This window comes from Dama dama, chromosome 33 (assembly GCF_033118175.1).
Source record: "Dama dama isolate Ldn47 chromosome 33, ASM3311817v1, whole genome shotgun sequence".
NCBI lineage: Eukaryota > Metazoa > Chordata > Mammalia > Artiodactyla > Cervidae > Dama > Dama dama.
The window spans coordinates 48,808,847-48,822,182 of record NC_083713.1 but is presented as its reverse complement, the minus strand read 5'-3'; the positions used below and the strand labels follow the sequence as shown (position 1 = coordinate 48,822,182).

The 13,336-nt window shown below is 41.1% G+C and overlaps 1 protein-coding gene across 6 annotated transcripts in view; it reads left to right on the top strand.

Moving 5' to 3' along the window:
• Nucleotides 1-13,336, top strand: part of LYPD6B (LY6/PLAUR domain containing 6B) — a 228,470-nt gene that overhangs the window by 197,692 nt on the left and 17,442 nt on the right. Inside the window, exon 1 of one of the 6 annotated variants that reach the window (XM_061135280.1) lies at nucleotides 9,085-9,158. The exons of the other annotated variants lie outside the window; for them this stretch is intronic. The gene's annotated coding sequence lies outside the window, so the exon portion shown is untranslated. Of the gene's footprint in view, nucleotides 1-9,084; nucleotides 9,159-13,336 lie in introns of those variants that run through there. 6 annotated transcript variants of the gene reach the window in all.

The window sequence follows — 13,336 nt, the reverse complement described above, 5'->3', positions numbered from 1 at the left end:
GCTTTTTCACTCTCCTCTTTCACCTTCATCAAGAGGCTCTTTAGTTGCTCTTAGCTTTCTGCCATAAGGGTGGTGTCACCTGCATATCTGAAGTTATTGATATTTCTTCCGGCAATCTTGATTCCAGCTTGTGATTACTGTAGCTTTGTAATACAGTCTGAAGTTAAGGCATGTGGTTCCTCCAGCTCTGTTCTTCTTTCTCAAGATTGTTTTTGCTATTTGGGATCTTTTGTGCTGCCAGCAGCAGTATTCATGGGTAGAATGTTCCCCATCATGGCTGTGACTAGTGTCTATATCCCCTAGGTGAGCTGCAGGTGCCTCCCATCTCTCTGGGTGACTCTCTTAAGACAAGCAGGGAGGTCTGGCCCGGGTTCCTATCAAATTACTGCTTTTGTCTTAGATCCTGGTTGTATGTGAAATTTTGTGTAGGCCTTTTAAGAGTGAAGTCTCTATTTCCCCCAGTACTGTGAAGCTCCTGAAATTAAGCCCTGCACGACTGGATTGACTTAGCAGCGGCCTTCAAAGTCAAATGCTCTAGGGCAGAGGTCTCCAGCCTCTGGGCCACAGACTGGTACCTCCTGCCAAATCAGCAGCAGCATTAGACTGGAAATAAAGTGCACAGTAAATGTAGTCATTTGCACTTGAATCATCCCAAAACTTCCCCCCTCCCCTGCCAGTCCATGGAAAAATTGTCTTCCATGAAACCAGTCTCTGGTGCCCAAAAGCTTGGGGACTACTGCTTTAGGTGATGATCTTCCTGATGCAGGACCACACAGGCTGGGAAATTGCACATGGGGTCCAGAATTTTTATGCCTTTTGGGAGAACCTGTGCAATATAATTCTCCAGTCTGGGGGTCAACCCACCCAGGGGTATGGGATTTGATTATATCTTGAGTCTGCCTTTCCTAGTTATCTTGTTGTGGTTCCTTCTTTATGTCTTTAGTTGGAGAAGATCTTTTCTGGTGGGTTCTGGTCATTTTTTATGGATGGTTGTTTTGCAGATAGTTGTTGTTTTGCTGTGCTCATGAGAGGAGGTGAGCTCAGGGTCTTTCTACTCCCCCATATTTCCCCCTTCCTCAGTGAAATGTTTATGTTTAAATAAACTTACATTTCTGTGTTAGGTTCTATGATGTAGTTAAGAGTACAGCTTTGAATACACTAAAGCTCCCATGGGCTCCAGTGCTTTGTTCATCAAAATGTGTCCATTTTTCTCAGCTCTTTTATTAAATAAGATTCAGGAATTTCACCTCCCTCTTTTTCTCATTTCATGATGTTCTTCAGTGATCGTAGGAGCAGAAAAAAGATGCATTTTGGTGGACTTATGATATTTGCATGGGATTATAAAATATTTTTCAGCTAGATTTTTCTTGTTAATATTCTCATTTTCTTTCTAAAGCCTTCATTCTCCCCTTGATTGGTTTGTAGCATAAATCCAGTTGTAACAGTTGCTGTTATACTCTCCTGGTAAAGAAGTATTGTTTAGTCACTGCAGCTATTCCTACAACACCTGACACTTTGGTTCAGTGTGACTCACTTTCTGGTGTTTTGAGACTAGATTCACAGCTTCGTCAGGGTCCTGGAAGGGACCAGATGGCAGGTTCAGACTGGTGTTATTTGAGAGAAAGAATAAGGGGCTATTTACAGTGGTTTGGGCTAGGTTTAGGGTATCAAGAAAGGATAGTCCCAGCCTTCAGAGATAGCAACAGAGAAAAGCCATTTCTCTCCTACAGGCCTGAAGCTGTGAGTTGCTCAGTCATGTTCAACTCTTTGCAACCGCATGGACTGTAGCCCACTAGGCTCCTCTGAGCATGGAATTCTCCATGCAAGAATACTGGAGTGGGTAGCATTTCCCTTCTCCAGGGGATCTTCCCGATCCAGGGATTGAACCTGGGTTCCCCTGTATTGCAGGCAGATTCTTTACCAACTGAGCCTCGGATAAGAAAAAAATGGTTATTGGAACCTGGGAGAAGGTAGCTATGAAGTTAGGGACCTGACAGCAGCTGAGAGACATGATGACAGCCTGGCAGGGAGTGAGTCAGGGGAGTAAACACCTCAGTCTCACTCTCTGTTCACTCTCCAGTCTGCCAGTTTCTGCCATTGGCCAAATCAAACTGAGAGCCCGTAGAAAAGGGAACTGTGTGCCTGGTCATCATAGCTTGGCTTCCCAGGGCACAGATCAGGGTGGACAGGCTGGATGGTGGGGCTGGAGGAGCAAGAGATGAAAGCCCAGCAGGGCTCAGTCCCTTTTCACCCTTTTAGGATAGCTTGGGAAGATCATGTGGTCGGAACATATTTAAGGCCCAACCTAGTATGTGTTGAACCACATGTGAATACACTAGGCCAGCGATGGGCAGAGCTTTAGTTGTTGAAAACAGAACTCTCACAATCTTCATCTGTTCACCTAAAATCTAAATGAATAGTCAACATGGAAATGGAAATTCTGTAGGTGGAAAAGATGAAAAAGCTTTTTTCTTTTTTTTTTTTAAAAGGTAATGCCTATGTGTGTGAGGCATTTAGAGACCTTTAGCTCATCTCTAAGCAAGAATTGGAGCTGCAATTCCCTCTCCAGTGCTCAACAAGGAAGGGCAATCTTGTATCCCCAAACAAACCCCAAGCATTTTCCAGGCTGGAGACTATTCCATGGGGTGGAGTAGACACAAAGTTTTCATGAGGGAGAAATATTGGAGCTGAGCCTTTTAAAAAGAGAGAGAAATACAAAGTATTTCTTTAAAGAAGAGTGAGAAATACAAGCACAGAATCTACTGCTCTTTTTTTCTTTTTTTGAATTTTTAAAAAATTGCAGTCTAATTGCTTTACAATGTTGTGTTAGTTTCTGCTGCACAACAACATGAATCAGCCATATGTATACATATATCCCCTCCCTCTTGAATTCCCCTCCTACCCACTCACCATCCCACCCCTCTAGGTCATCACAGCGCACCAAGCTGAGCTTACTGCTAGTTACCGGTTTTACACATGATTGTCTATATATGTCGAGGCTACTCTCTCGGTTGGTCCCACCCTCTCCTTCCCACACCACAGTGACCCCAAGTCTCTTCTCTCCATCTCCATTCCCATCCTACAGATAGGTTCATCAGTACCATTTTTCCAGATCTCATATGTATGCGTTAATATCTGATATTTGTTTTTCTCTTTCTGACTTATTTTACTTTGTATGACAGACTCTAGGGAGCCTGTTGCTTTTTAAGGCACACTTTATGAGAACCGCTTTTATTTATGAGCATAGACAAAAATATATAGATTTATCAGAAAGCAGGTAAATGAAAATGCTCCACTGAGGCCTAAATATTGTGCTCACATATATTCTAGAGTAGTTTTCTTTTTATTTTTTTTTAGAGTAGTTTTCTTAAAACTCATCTTCAGAGGAGTTTTACATTCTTCTCTCATATATTCTTAGATAATCACAGCATTTGAGAGCTGAAAATAGGTGTATTGAATTTGTCTTAAATCTGGCCAGATATGGTATAATCTTAATCATACTGGCTGGTATGTAATCCATTGAGGAACCATAAATCTCCAATTTTAGATTTTTTTTTTTAGGAGTACGGTTACATTATAATATTGTGTTAGTTTCTGCTGTATAGCAAAGGAATCAGTCGTACATGTACACATATCCCCTTTTTTGGATTTCCTTCCCATTTAGTCACCATAGAGCATTCAGTAGAGTTCCCTGCAGTATACAGTCCTTGTTGGTTATCTATTTAAAACATAGTAGTGCATGTCAGTCAATCGCAATCTCCCAATCCATTCCACTCCCTTCTAATTTTAGCATTTAGTACTTATTTAATAGTTTGATAATTAAACCAACAATGTATAGGGACTTAGTCATTCTCCTTTAATTCCCACAACTTTGTGCAAAATAGATAATTAATATCTCTGTTTTACTGATAGGAACCTCAGTCTCAGAGCAGTAGAGGAATCAGCCAGAGGTGGCAGGTCCAACTAATGGCAAGGTCAGAATTTGCTCCCAGGCCTGATCGCCTCTAAAAGCCATTCTCCCCGCACTAGACTAGGCAGCATATACACTTGACTTTACCTTTGTAGGACTATGAACCATTGCTTAAATGTCATTTTTCATGATGCAATTAAAGCACTATTTAATGTCTATAATTTTTCAATTTTCTCTGGGAATATAAAATTATGCACATATATATCTTTATGTGTACACTTCCTTCTGCTCCAAGTGGTAATAGTGACAATTTATAGGGCAAGTGACATGCTGTAACTTTGTTATATATGTAGAATGCAGAAATTTTTTTTTTTTAATTAGAATTGCTTTTATAAGCTTGTTACCTTCCAGAGAGTTCTTTGAATAATCTGTTCTGGAATTTGTGATTGTGCAAAAGTTAGCATGATATTCTTTTGCCATTGCATGTAGTTTATTGTTGGTTTGCAAATGGCCTCCTGTTTTAGAATGATAGCCATGAACATGTTCTTGTGCAATACCATTTTAGATATAGGATCAGGAATAATTTGAGCTAGTACTATAAATCATGGTCCGTGACATAAAGCCTCAGGACAGAAGAAAGACAACAGGACAAATGCATAGCAACAGTTCTGCATCCTAGAGCTTTCCTAAATGAAAGATAACTGTGCGGATGCTGAAAGCAGCTGACGTGATTGGTAATACAGTCTCTTACACAGAGTTCTCAGGGCTTCCCAGGTGGCGCTGGTAGTAAAGAACCCGCCTGCCAATGCAGGAGATTTAAGAGACGCAGGTTACATCCCTGGGTGGGGAAGATCCCCTGGAGGAGGGCTTGGTAACCTACTCCAGTATTCTTGCCTGGAGAATCCCATGGACAGAGGAGCCTGACAGGCTATGATCCACAGGATCACAAAAAGTTGAACATGCCTGAAGCGACTTAGCAAGCACACATGCTCAGGGTCACTTTGTCATAGCGCTTAAGCAGTTATTTCATTCAAAAGATATGTATGTACATCTGCATATATGCACATACATATATATATGTATACATATATGCAGATGTACATATATACACACATATCCAGATGAAATTATCATGTAAGATTTCTGTTTTGTTTTTTGTTTTTGTTTTTTTCATTTATTTTTATTAGTTGGAGGCTAATTACTTTACAATATTGTAGTGGTTTTTGCCATCCATTGACATGAATCAGCCATGGATCTACATGTGTTCCCCATCCCGACCCCCCCTCCTGCCTCCCTCCCCATCCCATCCCTCTGGGTGTTTTGATACAGATATTCCATCATGTTAGAATATATACAGAGAGATTCAAATGAGACACACATCTGTATATATGCTTTATTTATACTTTATTTCTATGGTCATTTTTCTGTGTCTGCTGAGGCTAAGAGCAGTCAAAAGTGCTCGCCATCACCTGCATGTCTAGTGACCTTGAAAGCTAAATTTTCTCAGTTGAGTTCTGTATGCCATGTGTTAGAGAAGGCATCTTTTGGATTGTTCTCCTCTACTCAATTATAGAATAATGGGTCCTTAGCCAGCTGTTGGACATTTCAGCCTAGATTTCTATTATGAGAACTTTGATTGGTTATTAAAAGACATGAGTTCAATACAGCAAGCATGGATGGGGAACATGAAAACAATGTCTTCCGTGTGAAGCCTCTGGTTGCCACTCCGTTTACATCCGTGCAGTTCTGCTGGTGGCATGGCGCGTTAACAGCACCAACACCTCTGTGCCTGCAGCTCTCTTGAAGAGGTTCTGTCCAGTTATTCTGTCTTCCTCTCAAATTTAAAGACATCTCTCTTGCACAGAAAAGAAAATAACATCCCTCATTTGCCTGCCTGACAGCAGAAATATCTTTATAAAACTGCCTCAATATTATGCTTTTGGCTTTTTTTTTTTTAAAGAAATGGCCAAATGAGGGATGCATCTTGAGCTCTTCAAAACAAATTTCAGGCATTATCTGCATATTCTTTGGTGCTCTCTGTAGAAAAATGCATAGGGCCCATTAATTTGAGAATTAAGGACTAGGGAGTTTTCTGTTTACAAATCATGAGAATTTGTATTCCACATATGTCTCCCTTGGCTTCTGGGTGGTACAGAGCAGAGCGTGACATACAGCAGAGGAACGCCATTCATACAAGGGGTTAGTATCTTTATTTTTCCTTTCATCCAATATGGTTTTTACACCATATTTTTAGAACCTTAATGCATAATTGACTTGGCATAGGCCTCTTAAAAATCACTTATGGAAGCAAACTGTGTAAAAATTATTCCACCCATGTGAAGGATACTTTTAGATATAATCAATTAAAATATTTTATTAGGTCTCTACCAGTTGTCCAAATAGTTCAATGAAACACGACAAACCAATCTTGATCCTTTTTAAAAGGAATCCATTTTCCAAGTCTCAAACATCTAAGCTTTTAAATATTGTTCTTTTGGAGTTCTTACTGTCTTATTTCTCCAGTGTCATGAACGCCTTCTCGAAAAGACGTAAAATTATGTCTTGGACAAAAATGCGGCTGAAATGCTATTACTTTGGAACTATCTTTTAGCTATTTCTTAAAATTTAAATCCCATTTAAACAGATTTCTTTACAATTGATTAGACTATTTCTTCACCCAAATTACATACTTATGGGCCCTGTATTAATTCACAATTAGATTTAAATTTGGTTTGCATAATGAAATGCTTTTAATGTTAGCACAGTTTTAGACAGTATCTTGTACCACATTGCATGTAGTAGGAAAAGCTCCCATCTTAACACTGTAAAATGCACACCTTTGTGTTTAGAAATGAGATACTCAGTTCTGTGAGTTTTTGATCCTGTGTTTGATGAGATTTTTTGAAATATTTTCTTTAAAAGAGAACAGCGGAATCTGAAATATTATGGTAATATTGTATTTCATTATGACTTTTTAGGGCATAACTAAAAGTCTTCATTAATATTCTTCCCCTGAAATCATAGAACATTAGAAGTGAAGGAACCTTGGCAGTCATTCATCCCAGCTTTCCACTTGGTTGCAATAGAGAGAACTTCAGAATCTTCTTGAGAAATGAGTGCACAGAACTCCACACTGTACCAGATTTGGTCCAGGTGGTATGGAATGGAGTTAGACAGTTATATCCCTTGATCTGATCTCGAGTCTGCTAATATTATCTGAAGAAGCCTCGGGGGAGGAAAGGAGAGGGAGAACAAGTCTTAAACATCATCTCAGTAAAATAGGCATTACTTATGTAATTGCACTCAGTCCACACAATTTAGAAAATTTACCCACGTGACTCTAAGCCTCACTTGTCTTACTGGCAAATGGGGACAGTACTTCTTAACTCTTTGGTCGCCTGATTATGAAATGTAGAACTAGAATTTTATCCTGTTTGTTGTTGTTCAGTCGCTAAGTTGTGTCCGACTCTGTGACCCCATGGACTGCAGCATGCCAGGCTCCCCTGTCCATCACTATCTCCTGGAGTTTGCTCAGATTCATGTTTGTTGAGTCAGTGATGCTAACTAACCCTCTCATCCTCTGCTGCCCCCCTCTTTTGCCTTCAGTCTTTCCCAGCACCAGGGTCTTTAGGTCTTCCTGAATCTAAAGCCCATTGTTTCCCCCTCAGAGATAACTATTAATACTTGGCATTCATAATTCACCAGTGGCTCACATTAACTCTTGGGCTTCAATAATGTGTGACAGCACAGGGACTGTGTCTCTTACTCACTGTTGTATATAAGTGCTTAGCACAGTACCTAGTATGAATGCATGACTTATAAAACTGCTGCTTTCAAGATTTGGACAAGCTATAAAGAGAGGTCAAATCATGATTCCATTTTTCCCTATGGAATGTTTTATGCGAGAGTAAAATCCATGGTACTCCATGGAGATTTTTGTATTTTCAGATAAAGATGATGGACTGAGCATAAGCTAAAATTCTCTCTTGTATTTTGCTTCAGGCACATCGAAATGCTAAATTAAATATCTTTAAAATTAATATTTAAAATTGGGTGGGGCGGGGGCGGGGAAGAATGATCCAGGTACTGGAAACAGAGAATCTGTCAGAGAGGGTCAACTCTGAGCCGCAGGAGCCAGGCTTTCATTGCCCAGGTCAGGTCCCCTCAAGGAAGACAACTGAAGCAGAGTCTCAGCCTATACAGCCCATGAATCGTCTTGCCAAATTTCTCGGGAACCAGAATATCGCCGTTGGTCAAGCTCTCTTAATAGCTGGAAACAAGTAGTACTACCCTTGTGATAGACTGTAAAGTTTCCTGGCAAATTTCTCCTTTTCTGAGGAGTGTTTTCATCTTTTCCACTGTGAGTAAAATAGCACTCATGTTGCATTTTCTCTTTGCCTTCTATTCTTTTTACAAGGAAAGGCAGGCCCATTAGGTTTGCCATTAAAGTGTCTTAGTGCAGATAAGTGATGCTTGCAGGAAGGTGTGAATGCGGGTGTTGATAGGCATGTTGGACTTAGGAGAGCTGCTCCCCTTAAATTATCTATTGTATTTGTTTTATTGGCAGTGGAGGTTGGCCTGGCGCTTGCTGACTTATTGTTAGCAGTTGTATAAGCTGTGCTGGTGTTTACCACCTCTGCTTGGTCTTGGGCTTCAAATCTCCTTTTGATCCCATCATGTCTTTATCATCTTTGGATGCCCTGCCAGCTCCTTATTGCCCATAGTTTTTGTCTTACTTGCTAAGAAAGGTGCTCCTTATAATAGGTCATAGCTAATGATGTTCATTCTGTTCCAAAACATGTCTATTGAATATCTACTATGTGCTGAGTGTGGACCTAGGGGATATAAAAGTGAGGGAGGTCCTGTTCCTATATCAGAAGAGCTTGAGGTCAAGGGTGTGCCATTCCTGAGGCCTGCACGTACCCCAGGGAAGCTTTAAAATGTTGCATATAGGGTGGGATGATGACCATGGCTGGGACCTGGGAGATGGTCATGCTTCTGGACCATGAGCCATGTACGTCCATTACTCCCAGCAGTAGTGGGCCAGTCTCACATGGAGTTTCCTAAATTTTCACATCTGGCTACCTGCCATTCCCCGAGTGCCTGAGAGTTGCCTGTCCCTGCTATAACCCTACAGATGTGCCTTGCAGAAATCCCTTCTCTTGGCAAGGAAGCACACTGCATTCTGGAACAAGAATGAATATACTTTCCAAAGAGAGGACTCCTAAAATAAAGACCAGCTCCAGAGGTGAGAGGTTTCTGACAAGGTCTTCTATCTGAGAAAGATGGATGATGGTGATGAGCTCTGTTGGGGGTTGGTGGGGTGGGGATGTTTTGAGCCACCTGTGGGTTTGAGAGTGTGGACCAAGTACCTAATGTCTATGTGAGGCTTTGTTAGTGTCAGAGTAAGAAAACATCTAAGTTACCGGAAGCTGAATTATAATGTCTGTATCCTAAGTCAGAGAGCAGTTGTTGTTAACTATTATGTGTAGGTCTTATCCCAGGGGGAAGTTATATACCGACATCATATTGCAAACAACCTTAAGCTCCTCACAGGTCCTCCTCTCCCACATGAAGAACTCTGCTCTGTGTGATAGTCCTAGAGAAAGTAACAGACTGGTATAGTCTAGCTTGTATTAAAGATTTCTTTTCCCTTTCTGGAGCAGAATACAAACTCTGCTATAACCTTGTTCTGCAAGAAAGATTGCAACAAGAGCTTACTCAGCAAAGCCTCAGCAGATAAATTTTAGTTCAGAGACTCCATGAAATGATTCCAAATGTGAAACTACTTTCAGATACTATAATTTAGTCATTTGCTTTTTCATTATCCTAATGTCTTTGGGTTGTGAAAAATAAAACAGTCATGTTAACACAAACCTATACACTGAAAAAGAGATAAATATAGGTGCTATGGGAAAAGCAGTATGTAGTACAGATTATAAAACATGCTCTGGAAAATATGAGATATTGTTATTTGGTGCTTCCCTCATTTGACAGGTAAAACCCTTGCAGTTTTAGAGGATCTTGATAGAATACGAGTATGCTGTTTTAACTCCAGCTAGTATATTGAAGCAATATTCTTGTGGCCTAATTTTCCACCATTATCAACTTTTGTGCTAGAAGAAACTGCACGGACACGTTTTGAGGGTGTGCTGTGTTCCAGGCTGTGTGCTAGGATCTTTGCACATATTGCCCCTGAACCCCCACTGTGTCCTCAGTTATATGCTAGTAATGAGACTATATTCTCTACAGCGCTTTTTCCAGGAAAGGAGAAACCACAACACAAATCTAATTCTTAGGTTTGTTGTTCCTTCTGTTGTTTTTAAGTCTTCTATGAGCCATCATATCATGTGTGATGTCATCCAGAAGAACCTTTTAGGTGTATCTGAATTCTTCCTTCCTCTGTGTTCACTGTTATTTGTATTCCTCTCTTCCCGGAGCTAGAAATAGGACTAGGCATTCTGGACCAATTACTACTTTCCAGAGACAAAGCTTTCTTGAGAGTAGTTTTCAAAACTAGATAATCTAAAACAGAACAGTTTCTTGATTCTGCTGGATCTGAGATCCTTGCCAAGGCCTGGAAGTGCCTGTGTAGTCTGGCCTCACCAACTCTGGCTTTGTCTGTTCCCCCATCTCTGCATGCTCTGGTCACACTAGCTGCTTTCTGAGTTCCCCCAGTGAGGCACCCTTCTTCTGATCTAAGGACTTGGTTTCTTTTCCCTTGATTTTTTGCTTGGACATGTTCTTATCAACATTTAATTCACCTGCATAAATGTCACCTACTCAGATGTACTGGGCTCACCATATATGTTAAGCAGTTCTTCCTGTCCACTGACATATCACCTTATCATGTTCCCTCCACAGAATTTACAATAGTCAGAAATTATGGCCTTTTCCATATGTACTGCCTGTCTTCTCCCTCTAAAATGCAAACTGCCAGAGAGTAAAGACTTGCTGGGGATCCAGTGATGAAAATGTCTGTTATGTACTAGGTGTCAGTAATGGTGGTGTTTTGAATGGATGGGCTTTTGTCTGAGATTACGTGAGGAAAATTAGGGGTTCTTACTTGTGATTCCAAAGTACTTGGTGATTTATTCATAATAGTAAATGCTTCAGAATTAGCAAAATGCTGAGCACATAAGTAATGAGATAGATAGATATGTATTAACAAATTTGTATACCTGTATGAGGTAGGTATTATTATTATTCCCACTTTATAGATGCAAAAATGATGGTACAGAGAGGTTGAAGAACTTGTGTTAGGTGCTATACAGATGGTAGGTTTGAAGGCAGGTACTTGAGCTAATGCTCTTTACCACTGAATAGAAAGTGCTCAGTGAATACAGTTTTGACCGTGTGCCCAGCACTGGCTGAGTTCTTTCTATGCATGATGTCACTCAGCCCTCACGTCCATACTGTGAAGTAGGGACTGTCATTATGCCTGCTCTGGAGATGGGGACGCTGAGGCTTAGGAAACAAGCAACTCGTCTCAAGTCCCATAGTTGTCACTTAGTGATGCAAACGGGACTTGGATATAGATAATATGAACGCTGTGATCTTATGCATTCTCTCTATATTACAGGGGCTTCCCAGGTTGCTCAGTGGTAAAGAATCTGCCTGCCAGTGCAGGAGACGTAGATTTGATCCCTGGGTCGGGAGATCCCTTGGAGAAGGAAATGGCAACCCACTCCAGTATTCTTGCCTGGAGAATCCCATGGACAGAGGAGCCTGAGGGGCCCCAGTCCATGGGTCACAAAGAGTCAGACACGACTGAGTGACTACACCACCACCACCACCACATTTACAAGAGCACTTGTGAGTTGCTCTTAGAACACAGTCATGTTTGTGAAAGAGGGGTTAGTCTCCCCTACTCAGAGGGTCTCCACTAGTGTAACAAAGAGGGTACCCATTACTTGGCTACAGATTTATAATGGATATGGAATAGTCCAACTCAGAGAAAGAAATAGGAGAAGCGGAGTTTGTGTCAATATAGCCACTTGTTTGTAAGGAATTATAGAGTTGGTTAAATGTTCATCTTTTTAAGAAAGAGCATAACAGTAGGATTTGGAAACCTAGTATCTGTGAAATGTCAATTGTGATTTCTAAAATAAACAAGGGCAGAATGAGATACATATTTGTATATCACTATACAAATTTTGGACTGAGCGGAGATGCAGTGTACAGTGTTTAGCATTATTGTTTTGTGAAACTTGCCAAGTTTTTTGACCCTGAGTCCTTCCTTAGGGACTTCTCTCAGAGGCTGAGGCCAGCTGTAGGGATGGTATGATGTCATGGGTACATTTTGTCTAATGTTCAGCTTATAGGTAGGCATTATTAACCCCTTATGCAAAACCAGTATACTCAGAGATGGCATAAAATCCCTTGAAATTATGCACTCTTAATCTTAGCTGCAGGGAAAATATACATGTCAGGGATTATGCTTAAACATGTGGAGATCATTATTTTTTTTCCTGTAGAAGATTCCCTAAACCCACTGAGACCTATTGAATCAGCAAGAAGACAGGTTCAGCCATTGTCTTTGAACTCTAAGATTCCACCATTTTCACAGAACTTGTATTACAAGTGCTCTTATGCACGCAGTTCTATGTGATCCTATCCAAGCCTCTACTGGATGGTCACAATGACCCAGGGTGTGGGCAGGCTGGGTGTTATTAAACCACTTTACAGATGAGGAAATTGAGGTTAATAGTCTAAAGAGCTTGCCCAGGGTCAGGCCGCTAATAAATGGCAGAGCCAGCACCTGAACCAAAGTCTTTGGACTCCAAATGACTTCCTTTTTCTGCTGCCCACGCCTTCCCCTTGTGAAAGAGAACCTGTTGGTGGTGATGTTTCAGGCTCTGAGCATCTCTCCTGAAGGTTTCCTTACTAGAAGGTCTGCTTCAAGAGGGTAGGATCTGTGGGCTTACGATGAAACACCTAACCGAGTGCTGTGTGCATACCACTTTCCCTGGGTTTTGGCCCTGCCAACTTTAAGTGGCTGAAAGCAATGAGCAGTGTCTGTGGGCCAGAACTAACATTATGTGTGTGGTTTTCAAACAACTGTTACTCGATTCCCTTGAGAACCTCCTGGCCACTCCCCTTGCTCCCGGTGAGACAGGATACAGGTGGGGACAGCCTTTCACAGTGACTCTCATTTCTCTTCTCAGCGTCTGTGTGCTCTGGGACCAGTAGAGACTTTGTTTCTCAAACTGGTTGCCCTTTTACTCACGGTCCTCCCTACTGTTCCAGCTTTTATTGTGTCTTCCAAGTTCTGCAAGAATTGCAAAATTCATCAAGCGTTAAGTATTGACTCAGGGACTGGAATTTCAGAGAGGTGGTTCAGCAACTTCAGTGGAGCAACCCGTTGAACCAAACTGCGATTGTTAAAAGATCAGGTGACTTAGCACAAAGTCACCCAGCCGGCTC